Below are 22,711 nucleotides of genomic sequence, written 5' to 3'. Positions count from 1 at the left end.
TTCTCACCACGGATGCAAGCCCCTTCAGTTGGGAGGCTCATATACAGTCTCTTCTGCTACAGGGTCAGTGTGTCACGCCGGTGACAGGTTTGAGAAGGTCTGAAAGAATATTTGCACATTAGTTATCTGACAGCCTCTTTTGGTTTCACTTTGTCTGTGTGTTGCTGGTATGTCCACACCCCCTGTTCAGGTGTGGATCATGTGACCTTCACCTCCCACTATTTAGTATGACTTTACCCATCACTCCTTGCTCTGGATAGCTTCATTTGGTTTTTGGAAGAGCTGGAGTGTGGTTCATGGTGAAGTCCTGTTCGTCCATCATCCATCAGCCTCAGAAGTTAAGTGTTCCGCTTGTTGTGTTTTGTATTCCCCCCCACCTTTGTTGTTTACTAGGCCTCATCGAGATGCTGGTTCCTTCACCAGGGAAGGAGCGGGTTGTCTCTGCCCGGTCATTACTATTAGGGCATCTGAGGGCCACCAGGGTTTTCTAGGTTCCTGTGTATGGGCATCTCTACCATCGAGAGGTGCCCATACGGATAGGAGTTAGGGCCAGGAGCAGGGTTTTATAGGTGGTGACCCTTTTCCTTCCCTAGCGGTGAGGCCTAGTGTCTTTTCCCTTCCTTCTTGTTGTCCTTTGGTGTTCTACCCTACAACATCCGTGACATTACCGCCATTTTTTGTTCTGATCTGTGCAGCTATGGATGCTATGACTGCACTGGTCAAACAGCTGCAAAATTTGACTTTGGAGGTGGCAGACCTCCGTGCGATGGTTTTGCAGATTCAGAGTCCACAGGCTGCTGCTTCCGGTGGTGGGTTCCAGGCCTGCCCTGATCCGAAGGTAGCTCTCCCTGACAGGTTTTCCGGGGGTAATGACAATTTCATCCGGTTCAGGGGGTCATGTAAATTATACTTTAAGCTGCGTCCATACTCTTCTGGGGATGAGTGTCAATGGGTGGGTATGATTATTTCATTGCTAAAAGAGGATGCCCAGTATTGGGCTTTTTCTCTGCCGACAGGATAACCATCCCTCCGGTCGTTAGATGAATTCTTTAGAGCCTTGGGTCTTATCTATGATGACCCAGATCGGATCTCTGAGGACGAGACCAAGTTGCGGGGTTTGCGGCAGGGAGAACGTTCTGCAGAGACCTTTTGCTCTGAAATTAGGAGATGGGCTACGGATACAGAGTGGAACGATTCTGCTCTCCGTAGCCAGTTCTGCCAGAGTCTCTCTGAGAGACTGCAGGACGCATTGGCTTTTCATGAAAATCCTGAGTCATTGGAAGCAGCTATGTCTCTTGCTGTACGTCTTGATAGACGCCTGAGGGAGAGATCTAGGGGTCTTCACCTTCAGGACGTACTGTCCAATAAGGGTACTGCTTCCTTTGACACTTATGGTGGAGAGACAGGGGTGGTTGTGCCTTGTGATGAACCTATGCAGTTAGGAGGAGCTACTCCTGGAACTACTGGCAAAAGCTTGGGTAATGTGAAAGGAGTCTGCTTTTATTGTGGCAAGAAGGGACATTTGGTGAATATTTGTCCACACTTGCAGCATCAAGGTGTAAACAAAAAGTAAAAAACGTTTAATCCCCAAATTACTATTGGTAGTATGGGTGGGGAGCAAGAAAACCTACTTTTGTCTTTTACTGGTAGTACCCATTTTCTCCTGTCTGCCGAGGTGGCGCTAGAGTCCAAAACTGTGAAAATCTAAGCATTTATCGACAGTGGGGCAGGAGTTAACTTGATTGATGGACAGTTTGTACGCATTCAAGGGTTGACTACTAATGCATTAGAGAATAGTATTTCTGTCTTTGCAATTGACTCAGCACCTCTCGCCCAAAAATGCCTGTCGCAGGTAGTGAATGACATTAATTTAAGAGTGGGTGATTTGCATCAGGAATCTAGCTCCTGTTATGTGTTGGAGGGTCTGCCTGCTCCGTTGGTGTTGGGCTTACCATGGTTAAGCAAACATAACCCTAACATCGTTTGGCAAGCGAGACAGATTCTCGATTGGAGTGATTTTTGCATGGACAACTGTGTTAATGCATCATTCTCTATGGTTACCACTAAAACTGTACCCTCGTTCATTTCAGAATTTTCTGATGTTTTGTCTGAGAGTGGTAATCAGGAGTTGCCTCCACACCGGGAGTATGACTGTCCTGTCAATCTTATTCCCGTAGCTAAATTGCCCAAATCTCGGTTGTATAATCTTTCAGAACCCGAAAGAAAGGCTATGCGAAAATATATCACCGAGAGTTTGGCAAAGGGACATATTAGACCATCCAAGTCCCCAGTGGCTGCTGGATTTTTCTTTGTAAAGAAAAAGGATGGTACCCTGAGACCATGTCTGGACTTCCGTGAGCTCAATCGTATTACCGTCCGTGATCCTTACCCCCTTCTTTTGATTCCGGATTTGTTTAGTCAGATTGTCGGTGCCAAGGTGTTCTCTAAATTGGATCTGAGGGCGGCATATAATCTGGTAAGGATCAAGGAGGGGGATGAGTGGAAGACCGCATTTAATACCCCTGAGGGTCATTTTGAAAACCTGGTCATGCCCTTTGGGTTAACCAATGCTCCTGCGGTTTTTCAACACTTTGTCAATGACATCTTTCATCATCTGGTGGGGAGGTTTGTCGTGGTATACCTTGATGACATACTAATTTATTCACCTAATATGGAGACTCATCAGGATCATGTTAGACAGGTGTTGCAGATCCTAAGAGAGAATAAGTTGTATGCTCAGATGGAATAGTGTTTATTTGCTGTACAGGAAGTGCAATTTCTGGGTTACCTGCTCTCATCCTCAGGTTTTTGCATGGATCCCGAGAAGGTCCGTGCCGTGCTGGACTGGGATCGACCCGAAAATCTGAAAGCGCTTATGCGTTTTTTGGGGTTTACCAACTACTACCGTAAATTTATCTTGAACTATTGATCGGTGTTTAAACCTTTAACAGACATGACTAGGAAGGGTGCTGATATTTCTATCTGGTCTGATGCAGCATTACAAGCCTTTTCTGCTGTGAAAGAATGTTTTGCTTCGGCCCCTATTCTGGTGCAACCGGACGTGTCTCAGCCATTTATTGTTGAGGTTGACGCGTCTGAGGTTGGGGTAGGAGCAATATTGTCGCAGGGCCCTTCACCCAGTAAATGGCGGCCATGTGCATTTTTTTCAAAAAAAACTCTCGACTGCTAAAAGGATTTATGATATGGGGAATAGGGAATTGCTGGCCATTAAGTTGGCGTTCGAGGAGTGGCGGCATTGGTTGGAAGGAGCAATTCATCCTATTACGGTAATTACGGATCACAAGAATCTGGCCTACTTGGAGTCGGCTAAGCCAGTGGTCGGCAAGCCGCGGCTCTTTTGATCCTTCGTTGCGGCTCTTTGGTTCGGGTTGGCGGGTGGGCGGCCGCGCAGCCATATCCCGCCGCTCAAGCTGCTTGTAAATTGTCCGTCATGCGCCTGCTGCCCCGCCTGTCTGCTCCTTCCACTTTATGAATGAAGCAGGCAGGCGGGGCAGGAGGCGCATGACGGAGGGAGAGATGTCATGCTGCGCACAGCAGCAGAAGGGCGGGCAGCACGGCTTTAGTTCGGCTGCCCACTGTGAGGAGGGGTGGAGTGGTGAAGAGGCCGCCGCTCAGGAGGAACGAAATGTCCTGCAGCAGAAAGGTAGGAGCTTCCCCCGGTGTGTGCACTGCACCGGCCCCGCCGCAAGTGTCCCTGCCCCCTTCCTTCCCCCCACTAATACATTACTTACTGGAAGGCACTTATGGGTGATATCTGTGGAGGGCACTTATGGGGATATCTGTGGAGGGCACTTATGGGGGATATCTGTGGAGGGCACTTATGGGGGATATCTGTGGATGACACATATATAGCATCTTATGCTATATATGTGTCATCCACAGATATCCCCCATAAGTGCGTCATCCACAGATATCCCCCATAAGTGCGTCATCCACAGATATCCCCCATAAGTGCGTCATCCACAGATATCCCCCATAAGTGCGTCATCCACAGATATCCCCCATAAGTGCGTCATCCACAGATATCCCCATAAGTGCGTCATCCACAGATATCCCCCATAAGTGCGTCATCCACAGATATCCCCCATAAGTGCGTCATCCACAGATATCCCCCATAAGTGCGTCATCCACAGATATCCCCCATAAGTGCGTCATCCACAGATATCCCCCATAAGTGCGTCATCCACAGATATCCCCCATAAGTGCGTCATCCACAGATATCCCCCATAAGTGCGTCATCCACAGATATCCCCCATAAGTGCGTCATCCACAGATATCCCCCATAAGTGCGTCATCCACAGATATCCCCCATAAGTGCGTCATCCACAGTACATCCACATCTGCAGACAAGTTTAAGAAAAGTAAAAAATGATAAAATGAAATAATAATCAAGATCCAAATAAAAGAAAGTACATATAAAAGTATTCAAAAACACACTCTGGGCTCATGCCCACGAATGTAAGGGCGCTGTGCCTGTGCTGCGGACCGCAAATAGCGGTCCGCAATGCACGGACACAGACCATGGGGCAGCTGCATGAGGATCGCGGACCCATTCACTTGAATGGGGTTCGCGATCCGCATCCGACTGCCCGCACCGCAAAAAAGTAGCACATGCTAAAGTGAATGGGTCCATGATGCGGGCTGCACACGGCCGTGTGCAGCCCGCATCATGGACCCATTCACTTCAATGGGTCCAGGATCCGGGATATGAGTGCTACAGTGTGCTTCCGTGGTGCTTCTGGCTGTGCCTCCACACCGCAATAAAGTAGTGCATGCGCCCGGATCCTGGACCCATTGAAGTGAAAGGGTCCTTGATGCGGGCTGCACACGGCCGTGTGCAGCACGCATCATGAACCCATTCACTTCAGCATGCGCTACTTTTTTGCGGGCACACGGTCGTGTGCATGAGCCTAATAGTCCTCACTGGTACTGTTGATGCAATATTTTAGGTTTTAAAAATGTGGCTCTCGAAAGAAATTCCAATTGTGGTTTAGGCGATATTTGGCTCAGTTGACAAAAAAGGTTGCCCACCACTGGGCTAAGCGATTGAAAACAAGGCAGGCCAGATGGTCATTGTTTTTCACCAGATTTAACTTCATTGTCACTTATCGCCCTGGGGCTAAGAACGTCAAGGCAAATGCTTTGTCATGTAGCTTTCCTGGGGGGGTGAGTCTAATGACCCTAGTCCCATTTTATCTGAAGGGGTGGTTATATTCGCTATTTATCCTGATCTCGAGGCCAGGGTGTTGGAGGCACAGGAGGATGCTCCGGACTCTTGTCTTCATGGGAAATTGTTTGTTTCCTCCGAATTACGTCACAAGGTGTTCGAGAAACATCATTGTACGGTGCTTGCTGGGCACCCTGGGAGCAGATCTACTGTCGAACTCATCTCTCGCAGATTCTGGTGGCCGGGGTTGCGTAAGTGTATTGAGGACTATGTGTCAGCCCGTGGTACCTGTGCACGTGCTAAGGTGACACATACTCGGCCTTCCGGATCTCTGCTTCCATTGTCCATACCGTGGACCCATTTGTCCATGGATTTTATCACGGATTTACCGAATTCTTCGGGAAAGACTGTGATTCTGGTGGTTGTCGATCGTTTTAGTAAAATAGCACACTTTATTGCATTACCTAGTCTACCCAGTGCTAAAACTCTTGCGCAGGTGTTTGTCGACAACCTCGTGAAACTACATGGCATTCTCTCTGATGTGGTGTCCGATAGAGGGACTCAGTTTGTTTCCAGATTCTGGAGAGCGTTCTGTACTCGTCTGGGTGTACAATTGTCCTTCTCTTCGGCTTTTCATCCGCAGTCGAATGGACAGACGGAGCGCACTAATCAGAATCTGGAGACTTACTTGAGATGTTTTGTTTCAGAGAATCAGGAACAGTTATCTTCATTTTTGTCGTTAGCTGAGTTTGCTATAAATAACCGTAGACAGGAGTCCACTGATAAGTCGCAGTTTTTTGGGGCATATGGGTTTCATCCACAGTTTGTACATTGTCTGGTGCTCATAATTATGGCATTCCTGAGGAGGAACGATTTTCCTCTTCTTTGTCTTCTATTTGGCGGAAAATCCAAAATAACCTAGAAAAGATGGGCAACAGGTATAAGTGTGCGAGTGTGAGAGTGGGTGATTCTGTGTGGCTGTCTACAAGAAACATTAAACTTAAGGTACCTTCTTGAAAGTTGGGACCAAGATTTATTGGTCGATATAAGATCACTGCCATTGTTAACCCTGCATCCTTCCATCTTGAACTTCCTCAGGCATTGAAAATCCATAACGTATTTCATAAATTGTTGTTAAAGAAATGTGTTGAACCTGTTGAACCGTCCTCCTTGCCTCCCGCTCCTGTCATGGTGGATGGCAATTTAGAATTTTAGATAAGCAGGATTGTGGACTCCTGAGTTCTCCAGAGATCCCTCTAGTATCTCGTTCATTGGAGAGGGTACGGATCAGAGGAGAGGATGTGGGTTCCAGCGACCGATGTTAATGCTAGCCGTCTTGTGAGAGCATTCCACAGAGCTCATCCTGATAAGGCTACTTTCACACTACCGTTCAGAGCGGGTCCGTCTGATGTCTGCACAGACGGATCCGTTCCTATAATGCAGACGTTTGTATCCGTTCCGTCTGCATTATAGTTTAAAAAAAATTCTAAGTCTGAAAGTAGCCTGAACGGATCCATCCAGACTTTACATTGAAAGTCAATGGGGGACGGATCCGTTTGAAGATTGAGCCATATTGTGTCATCTTCAAACGGATCCGTCCCCATTGACTTACATTGTAAGTCTGGACGGATCCGCTTGCCTCCGCACGGCCAGGCGGACACCCGAACGCTGCAAGCAGCGTTCAGGTGTCCGCTTGCTGAGCGGAGCGGAGGCTGAACGCTGCCAGACTGATGCATTCTGAGCGGATCCGCGTCCACTCAGAATGCATTAGGGCAGTATGGATGCTTTCGGGGCCGCTTGTGAGCCCCTTCAAACGGAGCTCACAAGCGGACACCCGAACGCTAGTGTGAAAGTAGCCTAAGGTCGGTCCTGGGTGCCCGGAGGTCACCCGTAGAAGGGGGGGTACTGTCACGCCGGTGACAGGTTTGAGAAAGTTTGAAAGAATATCTGCACATTAGTTATCTGACAGCCTCTTTTGGTTTCACACCCCCTGTTCAGGTGTGGATAATGTGACCTTCACCTCCCCCTATTTAGTCTGACCTTACCCATCACTCCTTGCTCTGGATAGCTTCATTTGGTTTTTGGAAGAGCTGGAGTGTGGTTCATGGTAAAGTCCTGTTCGTCCATCAGCCTCAGAAGTTAAGTGTTCCGCTTGTTGTGTTTTGTATTCTCCCCCACCTTTGTTGTTTACTAGGCCTCAGCGAGATGCTGGTTTCTTCACCAGGGAAGGAGCGGGTTGTCTCTGCCCGGTAATTACTATTAGGGCATCTGAGGGCCACCAGGGTTTTCTAGGTTCCTGTGTATGGGCATCTCTACCATCGAGAGGTGCCCATACGGATAGGAGCAGGGTTTTATAGGTGGTGACCCTTTTCCTTCCCTAGCGGTGAGGCCTAGTGTCTTTTCCCTTCCTTCTTGTTGTCCTTTGGTGTTCTACCCTACAACATCCGTGACACAGTGGGATCGAAAGAGTCAGGATCAGTCTCACAATTTCAGAGAATTCAGCTATATTGATGGCCCTGAAGGGGAGTCTTCAGTTAATAAGAGGCAGAAATGTTCAAATTTATTCAGACAACATGACAGCTGTGGCATACATCAACATGCAGTGAGGTACCAGATCGCCGAGTCTTATGTCCCCCAGTCAGGAAATATTTCAATTGGCAGAAGATTCTCTCTTATCAATTTCTGCAGTTCACTTGTGAGGAAAGGAAAATGTGACAGCAGACTTCCTAAGCCGACATCTAATCCAACAGGGAGAATGGTCTCTAGACCAACAGATATTCGACAAGATAACTGTGCGTTATGGGGCCGCCCTGTCATCGATCTTTTTGCCACAAGGGAAAACAGGAGGGTAAAAAGGTTCTTCTCTCTTTTTCCAGAGGAGCGTCCATCTGCTGTGGATGCCCTAGCCCAGTCTTGGAGAGAGGGACTTTACGTCTTTCCCCCATTAAAGCTACTGCCAAGGGTATTGAGAAAGATAAGGGAAGAGAATGCCTTGGTGATTACAATAGCTCCCTTTTGGCCAAGGAGGGTTTGGTTCTCTTGGCTACGCAAAATGTCAATAACCTCCCCGTGGGTCCTACCAGTCTTCCCGGGACGTCTAACTCAGGGGCCCCTTCTTCTTCCAGAAGTGGAGAACCTGCATTTGACTGCTTGGATGTTGAAAGGCATATTTTGAGGAATAAGGGGCTTTCAGAAGATTTAATTAATACCCTTTTAGCCAGCCGTAAAACAGTCACGTCAAAGATATACTAACGAGTTTGGAAAGCCTTTTGTGCCTTCGCAAACAGGCCAGTCAGTGTATTTAAAACCCCTGACTTACCTTTAATTTTAGATTTTCTACAGGAAGGGTGGAGAAAAAAAGCTTAGACCCAGTACTCTAAAGGTGCAGGTCTCAGCCTTGAGTGCTTTATTCGAGTTCAGGCTAGCCGACCATCCATGGATAAAAAGGTTTATTACCGCAGTCTCTAAATTAGCCCCAGTGCAGAAAATTAAAATTCCTCCTTGGCATCTAAATCTTGTCCTGTCTGCCCTTACGTCAGATCCCTTCGAGCCCATTGAACAGATCTCCATAAAAGTCCTAACATTGAAGTTGGCCTTTTTATTAGCTATTACATCGGCCAGGAGAGTTAGTGAGATCTCTGCCATCTCTATGGAAAGACCATATTTGAATATTTTGGACGATAGAGTAATTATTTCACCAGACCCTTCCTTCCTTCCAAAAGTGTCCTCTTCCTTCCATCGCTCTCAGGAAGTCATCTTACCTTCTTTTTGCGCTTCTCCAAAAAATAAAAAAGAATCAGAATTTCACTGTTTAGATGTGAGGAGGTGTCTTTTACAGTACTTAGAAGTCACCCAAGCTTGGAGATCTTCCTCAAAGCTCCTTATTTCCTTTCAGGGCAGTACGAAGGTGTCGGCTGCTTCCTCGCAAACTATAGCTAGATGGATAAGGCAGGCTATACTTTTAGCCTATTCCTCTAAGGGGGCTCCCCCGCCCTCAGAATTTGGGGCCCACTCTACCAGTGCTATCTCTACCTCCTGGGCGGAGAGAGCCTCTGCCTCCATTGACTAAATATGTAGGGCAGCTAACTGGAGTTCCCCTCACACTTTTTTCAGGCATTACAAACTTCAGTTACCCTCTCAGGAGGGCTTGGTATTTGGATGGAAAGTCCTTCAGGCAGTTGTCCCTCCCTAAAATCTTATCTCGCTGGTAAATCCAAGGGTGCTGTCATAAGCGAGGGGGGAAATATGGGATTACACTTACCGGTAATCTTTTTTCCTTGAGCCTATGACAGCACCCGCTTACTTCCCTCCCAAAAAAAAAAAAAAAAAAAGTGTATATATATATATATATATATATATATATATATGTGTATTTTTTGTTTGCTGGTTATCTGGACTCACTCAGCTTGCACCCAAGTTTTATCTGTGTTCTCAGAATCATCATTATGGATCTCCCCGATGTTTTTACATATACCAGGGCGGATGAGGAGAGAATTTTGCAGGGTCTGGTGAGTGAGCCTACATTTTTGTCCACTCCTACTTTGGTTGATTTAAAAAGATGTTATGAAGCTGATGCTAAGAAGATTGCGTCCACTGATTTACACCTGATCACCCTTGGCCTGTATTTCAAGGATCATAGGATCCCTAGAGGGATCCGTTCACAGCTAAAGCCTAATCTATTTCCCACTGATTCCGTTTTTGACAAACAAAAGTTTGTTCAGATCTCAAACAAATATGCATTTGATGTAATCCTTCTCAACTTGGAATATCTACAGCATGAATTGGTTGAAAGCAGGACTCGGCAGTCTCAAACCAAACTAGCACTGCAATCCATGTTGGGGCCTGATGAATGGAAACTATATGATGATAACTGTATGGTCTACGTGTCCAAATTCATTAAAGATCAGGAAGCTACAAAAAGGAAAAAATGGCAGCGGGACGCTGATGACTATGCTAAGGTAAAGATATATACGTGGCAGAATGAAGGGCTAAAGAAACAGATGTCCTTGTACCGGCCTGTTAATAAGAAATATCAGCAGTCTGGACAGTCTGCGTCTACAGCCACTTCTCTTTCACCTTCTTCACAGTCTTTTTTAGAGATGGGTTCAACGACAGCAAAAGAACCAGACGGGGTGGTAGAAGGCACCACAGATGGAGGAAACTCCAAATCTCTAAAACTGACAAAACCAATGGCACTCCGCAAGAAGGGCAACCAGTAGAGTTGAGCGAACACCTGGGTGTTCGGGTTCGAGAAGTTCGGCCGAACTTCCCGGAAATGTTCGGGTTCGGGATCCGAACCCGACCCGAACTTCGTCCCGAACCCGAACCCCATTGAAGTCAATGGGGACATGAACTTTTGGGCACTAAAAAGGCTGTAAAACAGCCCAGGAAAGAGCTAGAGGGCTGCAAAAGGCAGCAACATGTAGGTAAATCCCCTGCAAACAAATGTGGATAGGAAAATGAATTAAAATAAAAATTAAAAAAATAAAAATTAACCAATATCAATTGGACAGAGGTCCCATAGCAGAGAATCTGGCTTCACGTCGGCAGAGAATCAGTCTCTTCATGCCATAGCAAAGAATCTGGCTTCATGTCAGTAGAGAATCAGTCTCTTCATGCCATAGCAGAGAATCTGGCTTCATGTCAGCACAGAATCAGTCTTAGAAACATAGAAACATAGAATGTGTCGGCAGATAAGAACCATTTGGCCCATCTAGTCTGCCCAATATATCTGAATCCTATGAATAGTCCCTGGCCCTATCTTATATGAAGGATAGCCTTATGCCAATCCCATGCATGCTTAAACTCCTTCACTGTATTTGCAGCTACCACTTCTGCAGGAAGGCTATTCCATGCATCCACTACTCTCTCAGTAAAGTAATACTTCCTTATATTACTTTTAAACCTTTGCCCCTCTAATTTAAAACTGTGTCCTCTTGTGGTAGTTTTTCTTCTTTTAAATATGCTCTCCTCCTTTACCGAGTTGATTCCCTTTATGTATTTAAAAGTTTCTATCATATCCCCTCTGTCTCTTCTTTCTTCCAAGCTATACATATTAAGGTCCTTTAACCTTTCCTGGTAAGTTTTATCCTTCAATCCATGTACTAGTTTAGTAGCTCTTCTCTGAACTCTCTCTAGAGTATCTATATCCTTCTGAAAATATGGCCTCCAGTACTGCGCACAATACTCCAAGTGAGGTCTCACCAGTGTTCTGTACAGCGGCATAAGCACTTCACTCTTTCTACTGCTTATACCTCTCCCTATACATCCAAGCATTCTGCTGGCATTTCGTGCTGCTCTATTACATTGTCTTCCCACCTTTAAGTCTTCTGAAATAATTACTCCTAAATCCCTTTCCTCAGATACTGAGGTCAGGACTGTGTCAAATATTCTATATTCTGCCCTTGGGTTTTTACGCCCCAGGTGCATTATCTTGCACTTATCCACATTAAATTTCAGTTGCCAGAGTTCTGACCATTCTTCTAGTTTTCCTAAATCCTTTTCCATTTGGCGTTTCCCTCCAGGAACATCAACCCTGTTACATATCTTTGTGTCATCAGCAAAAAGACAAACCTTACCATCGAGGCCTTTTGCAATATCACTTATGAAGATATTAAACAAAATTGGTCCCAGTACAGATCCCTGTGGAACCCCACTGGTAACATGACCTTGTTTTGAATGTTCTCCATTGACTACAACCCTCTGTTGTCTGTCACTCAGCCACTGCCTAATCCACTCAACAATATGGGAGTCCATGCTCAATGACTGCAGTTTATTGATAAGTCTTCTATGTGGGACAGTGTCAAAAGCCTTACTAAAATCTAGATATGCGATGTCTACTGCACCTCCACCGTCTATTATTTTAGTCACCCAGTCAAAAAAATATATAAGATTTGTTTGACATGATCTCCCTGAAGTAAACCCATGTTGTTTTTCATCTTGCAATCCATGGGATTTTAGATGTTCCACAATCCTATCCTTTAATAGGGTTTCCATTAATTTGCCTACTATTGATGTCAGACTCACTGGTCTATAGTTGCTCGATTCCTCCCTACTACCTTTCTTGTGAATGGGCACGACATTTGCCAATTTCCAATCTTCCGGGACGACTTGGTTAAATAAATCTGTTAACGGTTTTGCCAGCTCACCACTAAGCTCTTTTAATAATTTTGGGTGTATCTCATCAGGCCCCTGTGACTTATTTGTCTTCACTTTAGACAGCAAACTTAGAACATCTTCCTCTGTAAAGACACATGCATCAAACGATTTATTAGTCATCCTTTCTAGTGGAGGTCCTTCTCCTTCTTTTTCTTTTGTAAAAACTGAACAGAAGTATTCATTAAGGCAGTCGGCTAGCCCTTTATTCTCTTCTACATACCTTCCGTCTTTTGTTTTTAATTTAGTTATTCCTTCTTTTCATTTCCTTTTTTCATTTATATATCTGAAGAATGTCTTATCCCCTTTTTTCATAGACTGAGCTAGTTTTTCTTCTGCCTGCGCTTCTTCTGGCTTCATGTCAGCGCAGAATCAGTCTTCATGTCATAGCAGAGAATCAGGCTTCACGTCACCCACCACTGGAACAGGCCACTGTCACACATTTAGGCCCCGGCACCCAGACAGAGGAGAGAGGTCCCGTAACAGAGAATCAGGCCTTATGTCAGCGCAGAATCAGTCTTCATGTCATAGCAGAGAATCAGGCTTCACGTCACCCACCACTGGAACAGGCCACTGTCACATATTTAGGCCCAGGCACCCAGGCAGAGGAGAGAGGTCCCGTAACAGAGAATCTGGCCTTATGTCAGCACAGAATCAGTCTTCATGTCATAGCAGAGAATCAGGCTTCACGTCACCCACCACTGGAACAGGCCACTGTCACACATTTAGGCCCCGGCACCCAGACAGAGGAGAGGTTCATTCAACTTTGGGTTGCCCCGCAATATAATGGTAAAATGAAAATAAAAATAGTATTGAATGAGGAAGTGCCCTGGAGTAGAATAATATATTGTTAAGTGGAGGTAGTTAATATCTAATCTGCACAAGGGATGGACAGGTCCTGTGGGATCCATGCCTGGTTCATTTTTATGAACGTCAGCTTGTCCACATTGGCTGTAGACAGGCGGCTGCGTTTGTCTGTAATGACGACCCTGCCGTGCTGAATACACGTTCAGACAAAACGCTGGCCGCCGGGCAGGCCAGCACCTCCAAGGCATAAAAGGCTAGCTCTGGCCACGTGGACAATTTGGAGACCCAGAAGTTGAATGGGGCCGAACCATCAGTCAGTACGTGGAGGGGTGTGCACAGGTACTGTTCCACCATGTTAGTGAAATGTTGCCTCCTGCTAACACGTTCCGTATCAGGTGGTGGTGCAGTTAGCTGTGGCGTGGTGACAAAACTTTTCCACATCTCTGCCATGCTAACCCTGCCCTCAGAGGAGCTGGGCGTGACACAGCTGCGTTGGCGACCTCTTGCTCCTCCTCTGCCTTCGCCTTGGGCTTCAACTGGTTCCCCTGTGACATTTGGGAATGTTCTCAATAGCGCGTCTACCAACGTGCGCTTGTACTCGCGCATCTTCCTATCACGCTCCAGTGTAGGAAGTAAGGTGGGCACATTGTCTTTGTACCGGGGATCCAGCAGGGTGGCAACCCAGTAGTCCGCACACATTAAAATGTGGGCAACTCTGCTGTCGTTGCGCAGGCACTGCAGCATGTAGTCGCTCATGTGTGCCAGGCTGCCCAGAGGTAAGGACAAGCTGTCCTCTGTGGGAGGCGTATCGTCATCGTCCTGTGTTTCCCCCCAGCCACGCACCAGTGATGGGCCCGAGCTGCTTTGGGTGCCACCCCGCTGTGAACATGCTTCATCCTCATCCTCCTCCACCTCCTCCTCATCCTCGTCCTCCAGTAGTGGGCCCTGTCTGGCCACATTTGTACCTGGCCTCTGCTGTTGCAAAAAACCTCCCTCTGAGTCACTTCGAAGAGACTGGCCTGAAAGTGCTAAAAATGACCCCTCTTCCTCCTCTTCCTCCTGGGCCACCTCCTCTTCCATCATCGACCTAAGTGTTTTCTCAAGGAGACATAGAAGTGGTATTGTAACGCTGATAACGGCGTCATCGCCACTGGCCATGTTGGTGGAGTACTCAAAACAGCGCAACAGGGCACACAGGTCTCGCATGGAGGCCCAGTCATTGGTGGTGAAGTGGGGCTGATCCGCAGTGCGACTGACCCGTGCGTGCTGCAGCTGAAACTCCACTATGGCCTGCTGCTGCTCGCACAGTCTGTCCAGCATATGCAAGGTGGAGTTCCACCTGGTGGGCACGTCGCATATGAGGTGGTGAGCGGGAAGGCCGAAGTTATGCTGTAGCGCAGACAGGCGAGCAGTGGCAGGGTGTGAACGCCGGAAGCGCGAACAGACGGCCCGCACTTTATGCAGCAGCTCTGACATGTCGGGGTAGTTGCGAATGAACTTCTGCACCACCAAATTCAGCACATGCGCCAGGCAAGGGATGTGCGTCAAACCGGCTAGTCCCAGAGCTGCAACGAGATTTCGCCCATTATCGCACACCACCAGGCCGGGCTTGAGGCTCACCGGCAGCAACCACTCGTTGGTCTGTTGTTCTATACCCCGCCACAACTCCTGTGCGGTGTGGGGCCTGTCCCCCAAACATATGAGTTTCAGAACGGCCTGCTGACGTTTACCCCGGGCTGTGCTGAAGTTGGTGGTGAAGGTGTGTGGCTGACTGGATGAGCAGGTGGAAGAAGAGGAGGAGGAAGCTGAGTAGGAGGAGGAGGAGACAGGAGGCAAAGAATGTTGCCCTGCGATCCTTGGCGGCGGAAGTACGTGCGCCAAACAGCTCTCCGCCTGGGGCCCAGCCGCCACTACATTTACCCAGTGTGCAGTTAGGGAGATTTAGCGTCCCTGGCCGTGCTTACTGGTCCACGTATCTGTGGTTAGGTGGACCTTGCCACAGATGGCGTTGCGCAGTGCACACTTGATTTTATCGGACACTTGGTTGTGCAGGGAAGGCACGGCTCTCTTGGAGAAGTAGTGCCGGCTGGGAACAACATACTGTGGGACAGCAAGCGACATGAGCTGTTTGAAGCTGTGTGTGTCCACCAGCCTAAATGACAGCATTTCATAGGCCAGTAGTTTAGAAATGCTGGCATTCAGGGCCAGGGATCGAGGGTGGCTAGGTGGTTTGTGAATTGGAGAGCTGAACGCTGCCGTGTGACATGGTTGAGATGCTTGGTGACACAGGTGGTGGTGTTGGTGGTACATCCCATGTTTGCTGGGCGGCAGGTGCCAACGTTACTCCAGAGGTGGAGGAAGAGGCCGAGGCGGCGGCAGCAGCAGAAGAGGCCGAGGCGGCAGCAGCAGAAGAGGTAGCAGGGGGAGCCTGAGTGACTTCCTTGTTTTTAAGGTGTTTACTCCACTGCAGGTGCCTGGTCATGCAGGTTGTGCTAAGGTTCAGAACGTTAATGCCTCGCTTCAGGCTCTGATGGCACAGCGTGCAAACCACTCGGGTCTTGTCGTCAGCACATTGTTTGAAGAAGTGCCATGCCAGGGAACTCCTTGAAGCTGCCTTTGTGGTGCTCGGTCCCAGATGGCGACGGTCAGTAGCAGGCGGAGTCTCTTGGCGGCGGGTGTTCTGATTTTGCCCACTGCTCCCTCTTTTGCTACGCTGTTGGCTCGGTCTCACCACTGCCTCTTCCTCCGAACTGTGAAAGTCAGTGGCACGACCTTCATTCCATGTGGGGTCTAGGACCTCATCATCCCCTGCATCGTCTTCCACCCAGTCTTGATCCCTGACCTGCTGTTCAGTCTGCACACTGCAGAAAGACGCAGCAGTTGGCACCTGTGTTTCGTCATCATCAGAGACGTGCTGAGGTGGTATTCCCATGTCCTCATCATCAGGAAAAATAAGTGGTTGTGCGTTAGTGCATTCTATCTCTTCCACCCCTGGGGAAGGGCTAGGTGGATGCCCTTGGGAAACCCTGGCAGCAGAGTCTTCAAACAGCATAAGATACTGCTGCATAACTTGAGGCTCAGACAGTTTCCCTGATATGCATGGGGGTGTGACAGACTGATGGGCTTGGTTTTCATGCACCATCTGTGCGCTTTCTGCAGAAGACTGGGTGGGATATAATGTGAACGTGCTGGATCCACTGTCGGCCACCCAATTGACTAATGCCTGTACCTGCTCAGGCCTTACCATCCTTAGAACGGCATTGGGCCCCACCAAATATCGCTGTAAATTCTGCTGGCTACTGGGACCTGAGGTAGTTGGTTCACTAGGACGTGTGGCTGTGGCAGAACGGCCACGTCCTCTCCCAGCACCAGAGGGTCCACTAACACCACCACGACCATGTCCACGTCCGCGTCCCTTATTAGATGTTTTCCTCATTGTTCCCGTTCACCACAATTTTGAAAATGGCAAATTTGGGAATAGTTTTTCAACCCAGAACAAAAACTGTGCTTTTACGGTCACTACAAATAATTTGACCAGCTAAAACAGTACAGATTTGGTTGAATAGAAATGTGAGGCCTATTTTTTTTGCGCTGTGTGACAGGTATACGTTTAATCACAGAATTAGACTTGCATCTGCACGGTAGCGTGTGTGTTAAGTTTTTCTGAATGACACTATCAGCACCTTGAATCTAAGATATCCTTTTTGGGATAGATTTAAAGTAGGCCTGATATAGCAGAAACTACTTATTTTGAGATTGGCAAATTTGGGAATAGTTTTTCAACCCAGAACAAAAACTGTGCTTTTACGGTCACTACAAATAATTTTTTTTGTTTCAATCGTTTTTATTGGTATTTTTTAAAGTAATACACATTACAATAAAGTCGCAGTACAATCTGCTCTCCATCAGTCGAGTCATTAAAAACAACAACTAACTGTATAAACATAACAGTTTTACACTTAAAGCATTGAATATTTTAGACATCATCCACGTTTGGTGCCAATATCCGCTATGTAATAATTGATATTTCACCAAAAAGCCTTGTACATATGTGTTTTCATCCTTATCCATTGAATTGAAAAACATCCTCTCCAATTAACATTTGCAGAGTCATCTTGTTTGTTTTAACTAATGGTAATGCTCTTTTACTCGAAAGGTACATTTATTGGTAATCCTATGCACAACTCCCTATCCCCACTTGTTGAGGGCGCATTTTCAATCAACTTTGACCTATCTGCTCCTATCCCTTGACACAATAACTAGAAGTTTCCCACAACTGCCACTGTTTTGAAATTTTTTGGAAGGAACCATTCCCTAAAGCTATGATTTTCTCATAAGCAACAGTGGTATTGATAGCTGATATCAAATCTTTTAACCTAGGTGTTTCCTGGGATTTCCATCTTTGCAGTATCATTAGTTTTGCTAGAACACATATAAGGCTGCGTTCACACGGGCGAGATTTCCGCGCGGGTGCAATGCGGTAGGTGAACGCATTGCACCCGCACTGAATCTGGACCCATTCATTTCAATGGGGCTGTTCAGATGAGCGATGATTTTCACGCATCACTTATGCGTTGCGTGAAAATCGCAGCATGCTCTATATTCTGCGTTTTTCACGCAACGCAGGCCCCATAGAAGTGAATGGGGTTGCGTGAAAATCGCATGCATCCGCAAGCAAGTGCGGATGCGGTGCGATTTTCACGCACGGTTGCTAGGTGACTGTCTATACACTGTATTATTTTCCCTTATAACATGGTTATAAGGGAAAATAATAGCATTCTGATTACAGAATGCATAGTAGGTGATCAGTTGAGGGTTAAAAAAAATTAAAAAAATTAACTCACCTTCTCCGTTTGTTCGCGTAAGTCCCGGTCTCTTCTTTACTTCTCAAAAGATGAACTATGGGCTAAAGGACCTTTGATGACGTAAGATCACATGCTCCAATCACATGGTCCATCACCGTGGTGATGGACCCTGTGATTGGAGCATGTGATCTGACGTCACCAAAGGTCCTTTAGCCCATAGTTCATCTTTTTAAAGAACTGAAGACCGGGAGAACTACACGAACAAGAGGAGAAGGTGAGTTAATTTTTTTTATTTTTTAACCCTCAATTGATCACCTACTATGCATTCTGTAATCAAAATGCTATTATTTTCCCTTATAACCATGTTATAAGGGAAAATAATAACATCTACACAACACCGAACCCAAACCTGAACTTCTGTGAAGAAGTTCGGGTCTGGGTACCACAGTCGGTTTTTTATCACGCGCGTGCAAAACACATTGCACACGCGCGATAAAAACTGAACATCGGAACGCAATCGCAGTCAAAACTGACTGCAATTGCATTCCTACTCGCGCGGGTTTGCCGCAACACACCGGGACGCATCCGGAACTAATCCGGACACGCTCGTGTGAACCCAGCCTAACACCTACCAATTTTCTATCTTCCACTGGAAGATGTGTCACTCCAATTAGAAGTAGGGCAAGTTGTGGTGTCCACTTAAGCCTCCCTTGAAGCAGCTTGTTCAGCAGTTCCTCACATTCTTCCCAGTACTTAGAGATCATAGGACATTTCCAAAGAATATGAAGAAGTGTACCCCTCCCTCCACATCCCCTCCAACAATCTCCCGACACCCCTACATACATGTGGCATAATCTTTCAGGCGTGTAATACCATTGTAGGATAGTTTTTAAAGCCGATTCCACATGGCTAGAGCAATGTAAGTGGGAGTGGATCAATTTTATTGTTTTTTGCCATTCATTTTCTGCTATAGTGATGTTCAGGGAGCTTTCCCATTTACGCATAGGGTGGGACTTCCTGAACTGAGTTGGTTGGAGTAATGCTTCATACAACTTTTTGATTCCTTTGGATTCTCCAGAGAGGTACAACATCCCTTCTTGACTACATCTCACCTTTGATGGAATTATTGATTGTATCAAATGCCGAATTTGTAAGTATTTAAAGAAATCTGACTTGGGTATCAGCAGTTGGTTCTGCAAAGTTTGGAAAGATTTCATCACCCCATTTTCAAAAAGCCATTCTGTATTACTTTTGACCTCTGTATTCCATTCTGAAAGATCCGCATGTGGGAGTAATGCTCTAATCAGAGAGAATGGAATTGAAGATAGTTTTGGCTTGTACCCCTCTTCACTCATATTATGGAACTGTTTCCATGCCATCACCGATGCCAAAATTACTGGATTTAGGTTTTTTGGGGTCTGAATAGCCCAAAAAGGTAGATACACTAAGTCTGGTAAGGTAAATGGTGCTGCTTGCGCTTGCTCCACTTGAACCCAGGGAATCTCGACCTTTTCTTTGTACCAACTCCTAAGCATGGACACTAACGTGGCAATATAATATCGTTCCATGTCTGGGACCGCCAGACCACCCATTGCCCGGGGTCTCTGAATTATACTACTTGCTATTCTCGGCCTCTTATTTCTCCAAATGTATTTGGAGAGTATTTGTTGCACCTTTCTGAAGAACCTTTTTGGCAGCAAAATTGGGACCGTGTGGAATATATACAAGAAGCGAGGAAGTATGAACATTTTAAAGGCCGCAATCCTTCCTACCCATGAAGTATCATGTTTATGGAACTCTTCTATGTCTTTACCTACTTTTGCCAATAGAGATTCATAGTTAAGGTCGTACAGTTTTGACAATGATGCAGACATGCTGGTGCCTAGATATTGGATACTGTCTGTGCACCAGTCAAAGTCCCATTTGTCTTTGAAAGATTGGATCAGAGTGTTTGGAATGTGTATCGGCAGTCCTTGTGTTTTGGAGGAATTAAGGTGGTAATATGAAAGGTTGCCATATAGGTCTATTTGGTTCATTACTGCTGCTAGTGACTTTCCTGGGCTAGATAATGACAGCAATACATCATCCGCGTAGAGCGAAATTACATGCTCTTGTCCTCCAATTTTAATCCCTGAAACTGATGGGTCCAATCTAATCGCCTGAGCTAGTGGTTCCATTGCTATGATGAAGATCAGAGGCGACAATGGGCAGCCCTGTCTGGTACCATTGGTCAGCTCGAACATCTTTGACAGGGCTCCATTGACATAAACACTAGCTGTGGGGTCACTATATAAGGCCTCAATCGCGGACATGATAGGGCCACTGAATCCCATAGCCGAGAGCACCGAGAAGGCAAACGACCACCTAATTCGGTCGAATGCCTTCTCGGCGTCCAAGGCCAGCACCAATAGAGGGGTGTTTTGTTGCCTGACTTGGTGGAAAATGCCCAGCATTCTTCTAGTATTAAAGTAGGACTGGCGAGTTGGGACAAAACCTGTCTGATCCTTATAAATTATAGAAGGGAGTATTGTGGCTATTCTAAGAGCCAAGAGTTTGGCGTATATTTTTATATCCTGGTTTAATAGCGAAATGGGCCTGAAATTTTGCGGTCTGTCCGCAGTTTTACCTGGTTTAGGTAAAGTAATTATAATTGCTTGTAGGTTCTCCTTAGGGAAATTTCCAGAGGACAAAGCATGTTGACAAAAATCTTTCAGGAAGGGGCTCAGTATATGCACAAACTTTTTGTAGTAATGGCTTGCAAAGCCGTCTGGGCCGGGGGCCTTATCTTGGGGCAAAGATTTAATCACTTTCACAATCTCCTCCTCTGTTATCGGGGTATTAAGGAAATGGAGTTGAGTGTCAGTTAATGTAGGTAGATTTAGGGAACTAAGATATCTACTTACCATGTCTTTTAATGTTGGGGAGGTAGGTATGGAGTTCCTCAGATTATATAAGTCATGGTAATATGACTGGAAGCCTTCTGCTATGTCCTGTGGGGCATACAGTTTGGTTTGCGTTTTGGGGTGTAGAAGGTAATGTATCCTACTTTTTGTTCTTTTGGCCTTTAAGCTAGCCACCAGGAGTTTCCCTGCCTTATTCCCTTGAGAGTAGTATTTTGCTTTGGTTCTCCTAAGACCCTTCTCATAAGAGTCTAGCATATGATTCCTTAACTCTTGCCTAACTTGTTTTAGTGCCTCTGCATTAAGGGGGGAGGGGTCATTTTTATTCCTTTCTTCCAATAATTTTAATTTTGTGAGCATTTGTGACATGGCCTCTTCCAGTTTCCTTTTTCTCACCGCTCCTTGTTGTATAAATGACCCTCTTATACACGCCTTGTGAGCGTTCCATAATATCGCAGGGTTGGTAGAGTCTTGCTTATTAAGAAGGAAGAACTCTTTCAAATCCGATTCAATGCGCTGACCATGCTGTGGACAAGACAATAGAATAGGATTGCTCCTCCAAAGATACTTTGAGGAATAATTGTTATCTTCTGATATTTTCACTGTAATAGCAGCATGGTCAGACCATTTAATCTGCCCTATTTCCGCTTCTAACACTTTGGGTAATATCATCCTGTCTCCCCAGAACATATCTATACGTGAGTATACATTATGTACCCCTAAGTGGAACGTGAACTCTCTATCTGTAGGATGCTTAATACGCCATACGTCAAACAACTCCGCCTTCCAAATAACATCGCTTAAAGTCTGAACTGGTCTGCAAGAAGAGGATGTCGAGTCTATTTCAGGTTCTACAGTCAAATTGAAATCTCCAAATATCAGTAACTGTCCCTGCTTTTTCCTGTTGACTATTCTTAATACTTTCCTCACAAATCTCGCTTGGCCTTTGTTAGGTGCGTATATCGATACCAGAGTAAAGGGGGAGTTGTTCAAGGTGCATACCAGCATTACATATCTACCCGCTGAGTCACTTACATGTTCTACCAATTTGAATGCCAGGGTATTTTTTATAGCTATTAGCGCTCCCCTAGTTTTGGAGTTAGAATGAGCTTGAAAAATATAGGGGAATTGATTGTTTTGTAATCTATGTGCATCCTTTTCTATTAAATGGGTTTCTTGTATTCCCAATACATCACAGTTAAGGGATCTGACCTCTCTCCACAAATGCGATCTGCGCATTGGGCTATTCAAACCATTAGCATTAATACTTGCAAAGGTTATTACCATAATAAAGCAATTTGAAACGCAAGGTATGAAAGTCGCACAGTAAACTATAAAGAAGGTGCAAGACGACTCCCAGCCAGCGCGCCTGCAACCATAGTACGAAGATGGTGGAGCATAATACAGGCATAAGTTTAACATCATTCGTGGACATATCTTCCCATATCACTGCTAAAAAGAGGTAAAAAAAATAATAATAACATGTAATCAAAAACATAACTTGTAGGTATATTCGTGAGAACCAACAGGCTCCACGTGAGCCTATAACTTGGGGTAACTAAGTCCCGTCTGAAGCCTCGGTAATAGCCTGTTCGGCGGATCACCTCTCCGGCCATTTGCACTAAAGATTAGACCACCCTTGGTGAACCTCTTCAAGTGTCCCAATCTCTCCGGATTTTCTCAGGATGACCCCGACGCTGTTCCAACTGCGGATCAATAGGAATGTCCCAGCTCTGCAGGATTTTCTTCCCTTCCTCCACTGTTTTAATAGCAGACAGTTCTCCCATACGATAAATTAGGAGGCGTACAGGGAATCCCCACCTATACTGGATTTTAGCTTTTTGTAAGGCAGATGT

This window comes from Bufo bufo, chromosome 6 (assembly GCF_905171765.1).
Source record: "Bufo bufo chromosome 6, aBufBuf1.1, whole genome shotgun sequence".
NCBI classification, from domain to species: Eukaryota; Metazoa; Chordata; class Amphibia; order Anura; family Bufonidae; genus Bufo; species Bufo bufo.
Note: the sequence above shows the minus strand (reverse complement) of the source record.